The sequence below is a fragment of the Sminthopsis crassicaudata genome, chromosome 3 (genome assembly GCF_048593235.1).
Source record: "Sminthopsis crassicaudata isolate SCR6 chromosome 3, ASM4859323v1, whole genome shotgun sequence".
Taxonomy (NCBI): Eukaryota; Metazoa; Chordata; class Mammalia; order Dasyuromorphia; family Dasyuridae; genus Sminthopsis; species Sminthopsis crassicaudata.
The window spans coordinates 293080064-293096611 of record NC_133619.1 but is presented as its reverse complement, the minus strand read 5'-3'; the positions used below and the strand labels follow the sequence as shown (position 1 = coordinate 293096611).

General features: G+C 34.1%; 1 long non-coding RNA gene across 1 annotated transcript in view; it reads left to right on the top strand.

The window, feature by feature from the left end:
* Positions 1–16548, top strand: part of LOC141559508 (uncharacterized) — a 45220-nt gene that overhangs the window by 26614 nt on the left and 2058 nt on the right. The window contains exon 2 of the long non-coding RNA XR_012487450.1: positions 15929–16206. This is a non-coding gene — a long non-coding RNA (uncharacterized LOC141559508). The remainder of the gene's footprint in view (positions 1–15928; positions 16207–16548) is intronic.

The window sequence follows — 16548 nt, the reverse complement described above, 5'->3', positions numbered from 1 at the left end:
ACTTTAAAAGGCAGTACACTGAACTCTTAAGAAATGAGTTATCTTTGTCTTAGCTACTTCTCCCACATTCTGTGTCATTAGGTACCAAAATGTGGCTTGACTGCTGGATCCCAGTGAATTAGGAAATGACTTTATTTCTTTCTGCAATGCTTTTCTGTCTAATGAGAAGCCTGAGAAAAAAATGTGCCTCCAAGTCTTGCTGCAAGCTGTTGCTGTCATTTAGAGGAGCTATTGCTCTATCAGAAATCCCGCCTAAGCCTATTATTCCAGGGTGACAATTTTGTTATAAAGAAGTGATTTGTTATTTTAAAACCTTGGCAAACAAGCACACTAAAGAAAAGACTCATTTGAAGAGGGGGGGGCAATAATTCCAGGTGAGGAGGTGGCTGCTAGCTTACTCTTGTTTGTTTTATAGAAAGGGTCAGAATTTGGCATGAGCTTAAAAAAATCTATAAAAACTCATTTATCAAGCTCAGCTGGCTTCAGCACATTGCCCTTGAAAATAGACTGCCTTGCCTTTCATATACCTACCTATATATGAAAGGAATACCTGCTCTTTAAATGAGACACAGTTGGAAGGAATAACATGCAATGCATTATAAAGACTTTCTGATGGCAATCAGGCATTGGTGGAAATTGGCATATAATAAAATAATTTCTGCTAGGTTTTCCAAAGCAAAGCTATGTCTCTTCCAGTGATTGTCTGTGCTGACTTTTCATTTATCCACACTCTCATCGGAAGCAATTATAGACATTTTAGGATAGGCAGTCAAAATAACAAGTCATTTAGACTGGCAATTATGCATTATATATAGTTGTCCTTTCTATTAGAAGATGACACTGTTGATAGTACAACTTTCCCATGTGTAAAAGGGTGGCTGCAAAGACTGAATTATCACTGTCAGTTCCTTCCTTCCTAGATCCTGACTTCTGTCTGTCATTTAGTTAGGAAATCAAATGTTTGCTTTTAAGTTTGTTGATTGTTGCTGCCCTGTATTAGATGCCCATAGTTACAGTGTAATTAGGTTCAATGCATAGAGAGTGAGGATGTTTACAAAATGCATGAAAAGGCTGAAATCCAGGCTAAAGGTTCAGATGTGTAAAATAGCCAACTGGGCGTTTTATATATAATCTAGTATCTTGGAGAATGCTTAAAGGGGAGAATAAGGTCCCATGATATAAAAATAATAATAACACTTTTTAATCATAACAAAAAATTGGTCATAAAGTGGATATCCATTAAATAGGGAATTACTGAATTGATTATAGTAGAATATTATTGCAGTGAAACATGAAAATTTTCAAAAATTTAGGAAAAGATTTATGTGACTGAATACAGAGCAACAGAAGACCCCCCAAAACCCAATTTACACAATGACAGTAAAACATGAAGTTAAAAGCAGCATTGGAAAACTTCAAAACTCTTTTCAATGCAATGATTAATCATGGCTTCAGAAGAATGAAAAAACCTTTGGATAATATAATCCATGGGGTCATGAAGAGTCAGATTAACTCACTGATTGAACAATAGAGATCTAGTGAAATCCAAAGAAAATCTTTGATATCAATGATTATTGAGAAATCAGTAGCAGGAGAAGCAAAGAAACGTTAAAACAAGGGACTAATTCGAAATCCATTAGATAATTTCCTTGTGCAGTATTTGTTTTTAACTTCTTTTCTATCAATGCTTGGTAGTGGGCCGGATCTCTTCAAGTTCTGTTCAGCATTTTTCTAGTGACTTGGCTCAAGGCACTTGTCAAATTCCCAGATGACACAAGTGGGAGGGACAGTAAATATTTTGGGTAAAAGAAAAGGGACCCAAGGGATCTTGGATAGCTGGAGCTTTTATGGTGAAAAATAATCATGATGAAAGTAAGTCTTGTATTTTAAAAACAATAAAGAACTTACTGTATAAGTTCAGGATGGAGAAGGTATGGAAAACTAGCAGTTCATGTGAAAAAGACTTGGGGATTTTGGTAGATGGAAAATTGGGTGTGATATTGTTGCCAAAAACAAAAACAAAAAAAACCAAAACCAAACAATAACCCTAAGTTATGTTAGTAAGAAATTATGATAGAATCAGGAAGGTAATAGTTTCAATTAACTCTGTTTTTGTTAAATCACATCTGGATGCCCCACTTGTTGATGGGTCATTGGTAAACTGGATAATGAAGACTGAAACCATGTGATGAATATTTGAATTAAGTAAGGATATTTTGGGAAAGCCAGGGAAGTCTTAGTAGACAGAGAATAAAAATAGTCTTTGATATTTGAAAGATTGTCATTTGGAAGAGGGATTAGACAATTTCCTTGGTTCTAAAGGGCAAAATTAGGTCTAATGAAAGCTACACATTTTGATTGGAAATAAGAAAGAATTTAACAACCATCAGTTTTTTTATTTTTAAGATTTTAAGTTTTTTAAGTTTATGGACTGCCTTGGAAAATAATGAGTTCACTATTGATGGAGGTGTTCAAAAAGAAGCTGGATGACCACTTCTCAGAGATGTTATCAATGTGATTCATCCATTAGTCAGGCTGTGGATTAGATGACTCTTCTATGATTCTATGTTCTTTCTAATTTTTATTTTTCCTGTAAGTCATTTATCCTTCATAGAAAAAAAGTTGTAATTTTTTTCCTTTTTTACATCTGGTTAGAGCAGACCAGGATTTCAGAGTTTGGAAATTAGAACATGAATCACGAGGGAACATCGGTCATGAATCAAACACAAAGAAAAAGCGATAGTAGAGAAACAAGGCCTAAGATAAAAAAAAAAAAAATTGCAAATATTTGGCAATTATATGTTTTATCACTAATGTATTGAAATACTTTAGTATCTTTTATATAAAATGTCATTGAAGCAGATTAAATGTATTATTTCTATATGTCTTAAAAATGGATATGTTTATATATTTAAAGCCAGAACAAACAAGTTCTTTCTGAGGACTGCATGAAATTAAGCAACATGCCAGCTTTTACTATCAGGCTATCAATTTCTCTCCAAACAATTTATGTCTTGAAATGGTTGAATGGAAGATTGATTCTGGTGGGAATTATAGAGTCAAGAATCTAATTATAGTTGGAAGGGACTTCAGAAGCCATATAGTGAAACCTTTATCTTACCTAAAATTTCATCTATAGCATCTTAGAATTTATTAAAAGATTCCTGGTCAAGGTAACTTGTCACCTCTAGGGACTACACACCAAGAGTGGTTCTAATTTTTAGCAAGGTCTTCTTTAAGCCAAAATTTGCTTCTCTGAAACTTACACCTGTTACTTTTATATTCTACTCTCTAGGAGTAGAATGGGCCCACTGCATCCAGGGCCATCTCCACTCATCCTGATCTATACCTGGCCACTGTACCCAGGTGACACTGGAGGGGAAAGTGAGGCAGGTGACCTTCCTTAGCCCTCCCTCACTTAAATCCAATTCACTTATATGTCATGGTATCACCTCCCTGATGTCATGATCTTCTTTGAGAAAGAAGGACAAACAACAACAATAACAGCAACAGCAGTAGCTCTCTGGGCTACTAATCCCTTTTCCATATACTTTCAAATGCTTGAAGACAGCTATTGTTCCTTTCTCGAAAATATCACCTTCAGGTTAAAAATTCTCATTTCCTTTCATTATTTTTGTACAACACATTATTTAGTCATTTCATCATCATGATTCCCATCTTTTTTTTTTTTTTATTGGAAAGACCATAGTTTGTTTTTCCTAAAATGTGGTTTTCAGAATTGAACAGAATACTCCAAATGTTATTGATAAAGAAGAATATAGTAGAAGAGCTATACCATTCATTTTGGCTACTCTTTCTGGAATATTATTATATATTTTTTTTGGTTTGCTATTTTATTCTGTTGATGCAAATTATATCTACTATGCTCTTTAATTTATTTTCAGTGAGATTATTCAGCAAGGCTTCCTTTATCTTGTTTTTGTGAATGTGGTTTTTTGAAAACAAGTTTATAACTTTATAATTATTAATTTTCTTATTTATTTGTATCAATCTTCTACTCAATGGAGATTTTTTTTTTGGGTCCACATTCTTCATACACTGTGTTAGCTATTCCTTTAATATTCATGTCACCTGCAAATTTGACAAGCAGGCCAGCTTCGGTTTTATTCTAGAGTTTGAATTTTCACATTCAAAATGTTGAAATTGCCCAGAATAATGGACAAATTCTTGTGGGATATTTGACTTGAGATATCACTCCAAGGTGGCAAATTAATGGCTATTTTTTGACTCTAGCCATTGAATCAGTTCTAATTTAAATGTCATCTCTTCTACATCTTTCCATTCCATCCACAAATATAACAAAAGAAACTTTTGTTAAATAACTTTGTTGAAATTCATGTATATACTATCTATCCTGATCTACCAGTGTAGTTACTCTGAAATGATATTAGTCAGACATGACCTGTTCTTGATTAAATCACACTGGCTTTTCATGATGTCTCATTCCCTTTCTTAGTATTCACAAACCATCTCCTTAATAATATAGAATTTTTTTTTCAGGAATAGAAGTCAAATTCACTGGTCCATAGTTAGCAGACTCCACTATCTTCCCTTTTTTGAAAATGGCAACATTTGTCTTTTTTCAGATCTTTCTAGGAATGTGAGACTTGGAGGGCACAGTTTGGGTAGAAAGTAAATCATGTAGTCTGTCATACTAAAAGGGTTGTAATTGATAGTTTCCTGCTCATCAAAGGGTATGGGTGATTATGCTTATTTTGTCTCTAAACTATTAGGAAGGCAGAGCTTTATGAGATCTTGGTGGGCAGAGATTGTATTGGGGTCACTGGGGGAAAGATACTAAAATTATTTAATTAGGAGGACTCTAGACTTCAGCATATAGGCAATCTTAACTATGTTCTCAAAGTCATTTCTTTCGTGGGACAAAGCCCTACTTAGAGTTGCCTAGAAAGTTATGAGGATTTACCATAAAGTTGATCCACAAACCATTTCTGTTGAGATGTAGTTTCGCTTTATTTTCATCTTCAACTCAATTATGTTATTTCTTGTCATTTTCTGATCATTTTCTCATAACAAGCTCCTACTACTATTCATTATCTCTTGTTCTCTATTCTATTCCTGTTAATTATTCTGTATTCTGATTTCACACACTCTGAGGGTGGTTTCCTAGTGGGGAGTCTACTTTATAGTTTTCAGTAGTTGGAGGTTTTGAATCCTGTTCATAGCCTGAGCGTGAGTTAATTAATAATCAGTATCTACAAACTCTTGGATTTGGGCTTTCAGCCAGATCTTCTTTGTATTCTATTACCTCTTCTAGCTACCTTTCTCATTTTCAAAATAGCAAAAAAATTCAATGGGAAGATTGTCTAATAATGATTATTGTACATAAAGGCTCCTAAATTGAATTTGAGTCATCAAGCATTTATTAAGCATCTTCTTCAAGTCAGGTAATTGAATTACAAAGATAAAAATGGAATAATTCCTGCCCTCAATCTGTTTACATTCTCCCTCTCCTCCACCTAGCACAGCCAGAGTTCCAGTTCCAATATTTAGTGATGTTGATTGGATTATCGAGGGAGGAGCTTTAATACTGAATTAGTGGAGGTAGAAGTAAGGGGCTTTTACTCCTCCAGTTTTTCTATTCTTTTCATTTCAGTTCTAGACTTTAAAGTGGTTTTCTGTTTTCTTCCTACAATCTCCTTATATGATAATCCCTCCAAAGTTTGCCTAATACAGTGAATCATCACCAATCAAGAATGAATCATATGGTTAATAATGTCTCCAGTGGATGTATATCTTGGTTACTTTTATTTTATAATAGTAGTCCAAGACTTGCTTTTCAGGTTATATTTCCTACAATTTATATAATTTGTTTTTTCTGATTTTCTGAATTCTATATGCTTTACCAATCTTTTTCTTTTTAAACTTTTCATTTTGATGCCTTGATATTTTTTATTCCTTTGCTGGTCTCAAAAACCAGAATCAAACAAGGAATAAGTTTGCACATTTCAAAACCAGGTGGGAAAATAGCAAATATTCTCCAAAGATTCTGGGACCTGAAATAAAGGAATAATAGGTAATTCCATAATGGACATATTTAAATAAGAATTCTTTATTGGAGATAGAATACAATAGAACTATTTAGGAGTCCCCTTTTTCACAATATATTAAGGAGAGTACTTCAGTTGCATAATATCCAGAGTCTTTTCAAGTCATGGGAATTTTTTTCTAAAATGCTAGACATGAGCTGTCTGGATTTCCTTTGGATTGCACCTTAAGCTCATGCTTTTCAATGAAGATTATTTTGTAAAACATCAGCAATTGGGAAGAAATTTTGTGTCTGTTATCTCTGTCTTTATGCATTATAGATAAATCCAAAAGAAATTCTTAAACCTTTTGTAAATTAATATTATATAAACAAATATAATTTATGGAAATTAATATTTCTTCAAGAAAGATATTGCTTTTTAAAAATTTGATTTACTCATTCATAGAATATTTCAGTGCCCTTGCAAAGAGCCCTGAATTTGGTGTCAGAATATCTGGTTCAAATCCTGTCTTTGCCATTGACTATCTCTCTGACCTTGGACCCATTGTTTATTTGTTTTTACCTTTAATTTTCCCATCTGTAAAATGAAGGAGCTGATTCCAGACGGGGGGGGGGGGGGGGGGGGGGAGGAGGGGGGGAGGGAAGAGTGTCAAACTCATATATAATTTGTACACAAGGATCCCTGTAGCTGCATATTGACTTGTAAATGTAATGTCATCTATGTTTTGTTGTATTTTTATTAAATATTTTCAATTACATTTTAATCTAGTGGGCTACATTAGGGCTGGACACTTGACACTCTAGTCTACAAAATTTCTAATGTCTCTTCCAGTTTACAACAATGATCCTTTTCTATGCAAAGAATTGTGTTAAACACTATGGGTGCTTTTGATTGGCCAGAGCTTTTGCTCTCAAGCACCAAATAGTCTAATAGAGGGATGAGATAATATTAAATCCCAATATTAAATGAGATTTAAGTTCTATAAATATTTATTAGTTTTCCTGCCTAACTGCACTCTTTGAATTTCTCCATCATGCCCCAGGAAACTTCATCATCAGCAACCTTGTCATTCTGAAAGACTGCATTAATCTTGGTGCTTATAAGCACCTTCTATCCCTTTTATTAGAGTGCAGAGTGATGAGCACCTCTCCAAGCCTCTATTTAAGAGGACACCCTGCATAGCCATCTTTTTATTTCCCACCCTCTTACTTGGATTTCTTCCATCATGTCCCTGAGTCAGATACCTTCTTTGACTCCCACCTCCCTTTTAACTTTCCTTTTTTTGTGCTGTCTTTTCCCATCAGATTATTAGTTTCTTGAGGGCAGAGATTATCTTTTTCATATGTGAATCCTCAGTACTAAGTACAATGCCTGGCACATAGTAGGCACTTAAGGTATGCTAAGATATTGTGTTAGGCAAAGAGATAGGTGATCTTTATGTATATCTCACTACTGAAGCTTACACTTGGGTTTCAGGTCAATCATCTTGGGAAAGGGAGTTAATTCAAGCTGTGTTAGGTCTACATAGCATTCTGGTCAACAAAAGAAGATAAATATATGACAAGTAAAGTCAGGAACTAACGAGTCAATGCATGGAGATGGAATGTTGACTTTAGGGAATAGCAAATACTTCAGTTTGGATGGATTGTAGAATTTGTAAAAGGAAACAACGTGAAATCAGGCTGAAAAGGTGGATTACAGACAAATTATGGAGGGCCTTGACTTTTAGGTTAAATGGTTTCTATTTTATCTGAGAGGCAATGAGGAACCATTGAGGATTTTGGGAAAGGGCAGTGATATAATCCTTTGATAGAGGAAAAAAAATTTTGGCATATGTGTGAAAGATGCATTCTTTCACAAAATCTTTTTCTGTCCTTGATCAGAACATGGAAGTGGTCCGTAGTTCTTGAAAGTTATGCTATCAGAGCTCAAGTTCTGGAAAATTTTACCATGTTGGAAAGGCAATAGATTATATCTCCTTTCTGATAGAGCAAATCAATGCAAAATATTGATTCTAGTAACTATTACGCCACCACAAAATAGTTAACAAAGCTTTGTTGTAATGCTTAGAAAGATGATGAGACAGATATGTGATATAATGTTGCTCTATAGAAATACAGGCAGCACACTCATATGTACAGAAGGGTGTATATTTTCATTGAAGGACCAGAATCAATCATGGTCCAAACCTTTAGAAACCTTAGGCAAAGAGCTGATTACATTGTCACCAGTATGGTGGAGGCAGTGGTATGATTTAGACCAATACACTGAGGATATTCTTTGATTTGTCTGTTAAAGAACGAGAAGCAAGAAATCAGGAAGCTTATTTCTAACTAAGCTACAGGACATATGAATAATAAAATAAAATATACTATACCACAGCAGGCAAGCAGATGGGGGCACACCAGATTCTCAGCAGATTAAGCCTTAGTGTATGAACTATTCTGGAAACTGAAGTTAAACTAATCAAACTAGTTTTCCCTGGCTTCCAGAAGTGAATTACCAATAGGCTGGACACTCGGTAATGAATTACTTGTCTACAGAAATCCATAAAGCAAAAGAAAATACAAACTGACCTTTGGTCCTGGGCAGCCTCTTTTTTGCTTCTGCAATGATGGTGGCAAACAGGAGGAAAAGGAGATTGTAGATGCTTAGAATCACAGTTTTTAGGCCTTGTGTAAACATTAACTTAGTCCTTGGTACCTTAAATGTGAGATCCTTGTGCAGTGACAGACAAATATACATCCTATTCAAGAAAATGAATAGGATAACATATCAATTTTGACATTCTTGCTATAAATGAAATCAGAAGATAAAAAGAAATTGCAGTTAAATGAAAGGATGGCTCACAGGATCTTACCTGGAGAAGAAAATGAGAGGAGTTGGCAGAATTTATTTATAGTATTTCCAAAGGCAATAAGATATATAATTTTATGAGTCATTGGTCATTGTATGGTACAATGATCATGATAAGTTTTTGCAAAGGTAGGAAAGGAAGGAGAGAAGCAAAGAAAGAAGGCAATAAGGGAATAAAGAAGGAAAGGAAGAAAACTACTAAATACTGATGATCATATTCATGATGTATAGTTGTGAGACTTCTGTGTAGTCTCTTGTTCTTTAAACCAGAACCATATATTTAAAAAAATTTATAAAGCTTTTTATTTTCAAAACATATACATGGGTAATTTGCAACAATGACCCCTGCATAGCCTTGTGTTTCAGATTTTCTCCTCCTCCTCCCATTTCCTCCCCTAGATGGTAAGCAATCCAATATATGTTATACATGTTAAAATATATGTTAAATCCAATAAGTATAAACAGATTTATATAATTCTCTCGCTGTACAAGAGAAATCAGATCAAGAAAAGAAAGTAAATGAGTAAGAAAACAAAATGCAAGCAAACAACAACAAAAAGAGTGAGAATGTTATATTGTAATCCACACTAAGTTCACATAGTCCTCTCTCTGTGTAGATGGCTCTCTTCATCACAAGATTATTGGAACTAAAATCAGTCATCTCATTGTTGGAAAGAGTCATGTCCATCAAAATTGATCATTGTATAATATTGATGTTGTTGTGTACAGTGATCTCCTGGTTCTGCTCATTTCACTCAGCATCAGTTTGTGTAAGTCTCTAGGTGTCTCTGAAATCATCCTGCTGGTCATTTCTTACAGAACAATAAGATTCCACAACATTCATATACCACAATTTATTCAACCACTCTCCAATTGATGGGCATACACTCAATTTCCAGTTTCTGTCCAATACAAGAAGAGCTGCCACAAACAATTTTTTGCACATGTGAGTCCCTTTCCTTCCTTTAAGATCTTTTTGGAATATAAGCCCAGTAGTAACATTGTTGGGTCAAAGGGTATGCACAATTTGATAACTTTTTGAACATATTTCTAAATTGCTCTCAAGAATGGCTGGATCAATTCACAGTTCCATCAACAATGTATCAATGTCCCAGTTCTCCCACATACTCTCTAACATTTGTCCTTTTCTTTTCCTGTCATCTTAGCCCATCTGACAGGTGTGTAGTGGTATCTAATTTGCATTTTGTCATAATTTGCATTTCTCTGATCAATAGTGATGTAGAGCATCTTTTCATATGATTAGAAATGGGTTTAATTTCTTCATTTGAAAATTGTCTGTTTATATCCTTTATAAATTGAAGAATGGTTAGAACTCTTATAAATTTGAGTCAGTTCTCTATATATTTTAGAAATGAGGCCTTTATCAGAATCCTTAAATGTAAGAATGATCTCCCAATTTATTGCTTCCCTTCTGATCTTGTCTGCATTAGTTTTGTTTGCACAAAAAACCTTTTAATTTAATATAATCAAAATTATCTATTTTATGATCAATAATGATCTTTAGTTCTTCTTTGGATCCAAATTCCTTCCTTCTCCCCAGATCTGAGAGGTAAACTATCCTATGCAGAACTATATTTTCTATCATTTGTTTCATTGTTCTCCATTATATCCACTTTTGCAATGAACTTTAATTTTAAATTACATATTACATATTAATTTAATTTAGAGCATTTTGTTGAGTTCTTTCTAGAATTTTTCTATTTCTTCATCCTCTTCAACTGAAGTTGATGCACAAGCTGCAATTATCTTCATGGTGATCTTTTTGCAAAAACTATCTCTAGTTATCCTGATCTATATCTGGCCACTGAAATCAGATGCCTCTGGAGGAGAAAGTGGAAATACTATAGATGTATGACTTTGCACAGCCCTCCCTCACTTGAAACCAACTCACTTCCATATCATGGCATCACCTCTTTGATGTCGGGTTCTCTCTGAGATAAAAGGATAAACCATAATCTTGATGAAGGTATTAGAAGAGTACAAGCTATTGAAAAGATCTATAGCCATTCCATTTAAAATAGTTCTTATGTAAACAAAACCATTACAGCCAAAATTTGAAGAAAATTAGGAAGGCGAGAAAAAATTATTGTAGTAAATTTTCTTAGGTGTATGTTTTATTTCTCAACCATGTAGAAACCTGAGCCAAATGTATATGTTTTCAAGCTGATAATGGTCAAAGAACATGAACAAACATTTTTCAGAGGAAGAAATCCAAATTATTCAGTCATATGAAAAAGTGCTTTAAAACACTAATAAAAAAGTGCAAATAAAAAGAACTCTCATGTACTACCTCATACCAATGAAATTGACTAAGATAACAGAAAAGAAAAATGACAAATGATGGTGGGAATCTGGGGAAGTAGGTACATCAGTGCATTGTAACTGGTGGAGTTGTAGACTAATTCAACTAAATTGAGACCAATTTAGAAGTATGCCAAAAGGGCTATAAAACTTTGCATATCTGACCCAGTGATACTGCTACTTGTTTTTTTTCCCCAAGAAAATCAAGGAAAAAGGAAAAGAATCCATAAATATAAAATATTCGTAGCAGCTCTTTTTGTGATGGCAAAGAATTAGAAATGAAAGGGAAAGTTGTCAGTAAGAACAGTTGAATAAATTATGTACGAATGTAATGGAATATTATTATGCTATAAGAAATGATAAAGGGTATGTTTTACAAAAAAACCCAGCCTGGTAGGAATTATACAAATTGATGCAAAGTGAAATGAACAAAACCAAGAGAAAAATGTACATGTATTATTGTACAATAATATTGTTATGATGATTAACTATGAAAGACTTGGTAGCTAATCAATAAAATGATCTACCACAACTACAAATGACTCATGATTAGGGACAGCTAGGTGGTGCAGTGGATAGAGCATCAGCCCTGAAGTCAGGAGGCCCTGAGTTCAAATCTGGTCTCAGACACTTATCACATCCTAGCTGTGTGTTCCTGGGCAAGTCACTTAACCTCAATTGCCTAAGCAAAAACAAAAACAAACAAACAAAAAAGACTTATGATTAAAAAATGCTATCCACATGCGGAGAGAGAACTGATAGATTCAGAGTACCGATTGAAGCATTACTTCCCTCTTTTCAGAATATGAAAAATATATGTGTATATCATACAATCTGAATGAATAGGGACAAAATTTGTAACTGAAAATAAAAATAAAACAATAATTTTAAAAAAGAACCATAGTCTATCTCAACTTTAGAATCATATAACTTACTGAAAGATGCAATATAGTAAATAAAGTTCCCACTATGATGATTTCTTTTTTTTGGTTGTGATTTTAAAAAACATTTGATTAAATAGGGTAAAGCATTGTCTTAAGGTTTCTTCTCCAATGTAGTATTTTCTAGTAATATGTTAAATTAATACAAGATTCCCTGAAGGATGAAACAGCAGATTTTGTTAATTACTTTGTTATTATTTGTATCAATCAAACCATAAAGCAGGGTACTAAATACTAAGGATATTTCCTTTCATTATACAGGAAGTTTGACATTGAGTCCAAATCAAAAAGGAAGTCCCTATGGAAGGTGAGATCCTCTGGATACTTCTGTCTTTAGATGACATCGCTGTTCTTAATGTTGGAACATTGTAGAAATTAATAAATTATATCTTTATAATATATTATAATATGCTTAATATTTATGTAATATTACACATATTTAATATGTTTGCTTAAGAGTTTGATTACATTCTCCATATAGAGAATATTTAGTGGATAAGGAATATCTGTTGTCAGTACTACAGAAACTTTATGAGCAACTCATAAACCTCAATCTTGAGAACCTATGTCTTATATAATTATTTGGAATATGAGGTGAGTGTAGAACTATATAAGAAGAGAATGGGTTGGATGTCATGCAATTCTTTTAATGGCTTAAGGCTTCTCCCTGAAATAAAGATTCATTTAAAAATTGATATTCTTCATTGGTATTTTATAGCCTTGAGTCATGGTATACTGTAAGCTCTAAAGAATTGGTATTGAGGATCAGCCAGAGGTAATGGAGAGACTTTATAAACTAAGAATTATATAGATAATAAAAAGTGTAAAATAAATATATGCCTGGAAAAGATAATGGGATGATCACAGTAAGAGAGAAGGATAATGGACGAATGATTGACATGTTTCATTGCTATTCATACAATGTCAGGAGAGTGAGAGGAGGGCCTCCACTTTGTTGAGTAGACCACTTTTGAAAGATATATGGGAAGATATGGAATGGCATTACACTATATGTGCATATATGAATGGATGCAGAGTATTAGATTGGAGAGGAGAGAAAATGAAGGAAGAAAAATCAGCTAAGAGATTGTTATATCAGCTTTTCCCAATAAAGGAAAAACAACAGATGTGAAAGATTATTTTGAAGATATAATTGACTAGACTTGCCAAAGTTATCCTGATTTATTCAGTGGTTGAGGGAAGAAAATAAGAATTTGGATAACTCGGATGTTGGTGATCTCCTCAATTGAATCACAAAATCTCAGAGATGAAAAAGACCTCAAAGATCACATAGTTCAATCCTTAGTTAAATGAGAATTGTTCAATTGTTTTAATCATGTCTGATTCTCCATGCTCCTATTTGTAGGTTTTCTTGGCAAAGATACTAGAGTGGTTTGCCATTTTCTTCACCAGCTCATTTTACAAATGTGGCAACTGAGGCAAAATGGTTAAATGACTTACAGCTAGCAAGTGTCTGAGGTCAAATCTGAACTCAGGAAGATGAGTGTTGCTAATGGAACCAATAGATTTCCAATATCCCTAACAAGTAGTCATCTAGTTTTTGCTTGAAGAGTTATGGTAAAGGGGAACCTATTACTTCTTTTGGTAACCTATTTATTCTACTTTTGACTACCTCTGATAGTTTAAACATGTTTTTAAAAATTGTAAACTAATCAGATACAAGTCAAGATGAGCATTGCCTTGTACAAATAACCAGAAAAGAGGCCTGCATAATGTATTATCAATCTGCACTGGGGTGCAGATATAATAAGGCTAAAAGTCTCTCCTTCCCTTCCTCCCTCCCCCTCTCTCTCCCTTTTCCTTTTCTTCTTCCCCCTTCCTCCCTTATCTACTTACTAACTTCCTTTACTTTCTTTGAGTCCCAACTAAAATCCCATCTTTTACAGAAAACCCTTCTTAGCCCTTCAATTTAGCACCTTTCTTTTATAATTATGTCTTATTTGGCTCTATTCCTATTTATAGCTTGCTTGCACATATGTGTTTGCTTGTTGTCTCCTTTATTAGACAATGAGCTCCTTTATGGGGAAGCATGGACTGTCGTGTGTGTGTGTGTGTGTGTGTGTGTGTGTGTGTGTGTGTGTGTGTATTCCCAATTCACAGCACACCATCTAGCATATAATAGGTGCTTAATAAAATTTTATTGACTGATCAAATTGTGTTTCCCACTGATTTTCTTTTCTCTCTGTTCATTTAATGACCTTTTTTCAGCCTCAGTTTTTCTCATCTGTAAAATAAAGATAATACTAGTTTTGATTAATATAGGATTACTGTGAGGAACAAATTACATATTTAAAGTATTAACTAACAAAGCACTGTATAAATAATAGTTATGACATTAGCTATTATTTGAGGATATTGGTCTAGTAGTAGTATCTCTGGGTTAAAGAGTATGCACAGTTTAGTAACTTTTGGGTCATTGTTCTTTAAGAAATATTTTATTGATGCTTAAAAACACCCATTGCTATCACTTCCCTGTGAATCCAAATTTTTACAGGAGGCCCTCATGAAACCAGACTTGGTTTAAATTAAACTTAATTAAGTAAAACAAACCGACTGGCCATTTCTTAAAATGCATGATTCATTTCACAGCTATACTCAACCATCTCAAGAACTAACTCTAGATTTATGATCCTATCATAGGCATCTCATTTAAGAAACGATTTCTTTCTTAATCAACATTTTGTGCCAGACACTGGCACATAAAAGCACTGGCAATATAAAAAGGGGCAAAAGACAGGGGGCCCTTGCTCTCAAGGAGTTTATGCTTTAATGGGGGAGATAACAAGCAAACAAATATATGCAAATTAACTATTGCAAGAGCTAAATAGGAAATAATTAACAGAGTAAAAATTTTCTTTAGAAAATGGAGTATCCTAATTGAGATTTAATAGAAGCCAGAAAATTTAATAGGTGAATTGAGAAGTGAGAGTGGTCCAGACATGGTAGATAGGCAAAGAAAATACCTGGAGCTGAGACATGTAGTATATTGTTTGTGTATCAAAAAGTACCTGGCAGGAATAAGGAAAAAACTGGAAAGATAGGAGTAAGCTAGATTATAAAGAAGTTTGAGGAGAACATTTTATATTTGATCTTGGAATTGATAGGGAGCCACTGGAGTTTATTGAGGAGAGAGGGCAGCGTGTGACATAGTCAGACCTGTATTTTAGGAAAATTGCTTTGGAGGCAAAGTGAGGATGATTTAGAAGGGGGAGACTTGAGACAGGCAGATTTACCAGCAGGCTATTGCATTAATCCAGGAATGAAGGGGTGAGTGCTAGCTTTAGGGCCGTGGCAGTATCAGAGGTGAGAAGGGGGTTTATTGGAGTAAGGTGACAGATGCTATCAACTGATTAGATATGGGGAAGTGGGAAGAGATAGTGAGGGGTCAGGGATGGCTCCTAGATTGTGAATCTGAGGAATAGGAGGATCGTGTTGCTTTCTACAGCAATAGGGAAAATGGAATGGGGGAGCAATTGGAGAAAAGATAATGAGTTCTATTTTAGTAATTTTAAAGATATTTAGTGGACATCCAGTTTGAACTATCTGAATAGAAGTTGGAAATATGAGATTGGATGTCAGCAGAGAGGGTGGGGCAGAATAGATAGCTCTGAGAAAATCAGCCTAGGTAGTAATTAAATCAATGGGAGCTGACCAAGTGAAGTAAAATAAAGGGAAAAAGAAGAGGGTCCAGTATGGAATCCTGAGGGATACTAATGGTTGAAGTATAATGCATTCTAAGATGACACTCGTCTTTTTTAGGTTATTCATATAGCTGCCTTCATTTCTCACTGGACTAATCTGGAATTCTTCACCAAGACTGCAGAAACTTCTTCATCTTGGAAGATCACTTCACATTTGGTATTCATTCATACATCTGAAATACCCTCTATCCTTGTGTCTCCTCCTTTAACTAGATGGCTTTCTATAGAAACTTCATTTAAGGAGTGCTCAGACCAGCAATCTCTTCATTACTCACCAGGCTGTACTACAGCTTTCACCATTGCTCTGACATTAGATACCCCTTTCTTTCCATTGAGGTAAGGGACTATTTTTTTTAAGCTTTGTATACCCAGAGTACAGTACTTATATACATTGTTTAATAACTGATTGTAAGCATTTTGTTTACTATATCTCCCAAATCTTTTTGAGATGAATTTATATTTATTTTATTACTTCTGTCCAGCTACTTCTCTCTGATATACATGTGAAATTGTTTTTTTGTTTGTATCCCTATAATTTTTTTTTTGTTTGGTTTGGTTTACCTTGCTTTATTCCCTTTAAACACAGAGAGACAATTGTATGATTAAAATCTAATCAAGAGATTTGAAGTATCTTAGATTATGTTTCCAAGTCAACCTACAAGAACATCTTAATGTAGC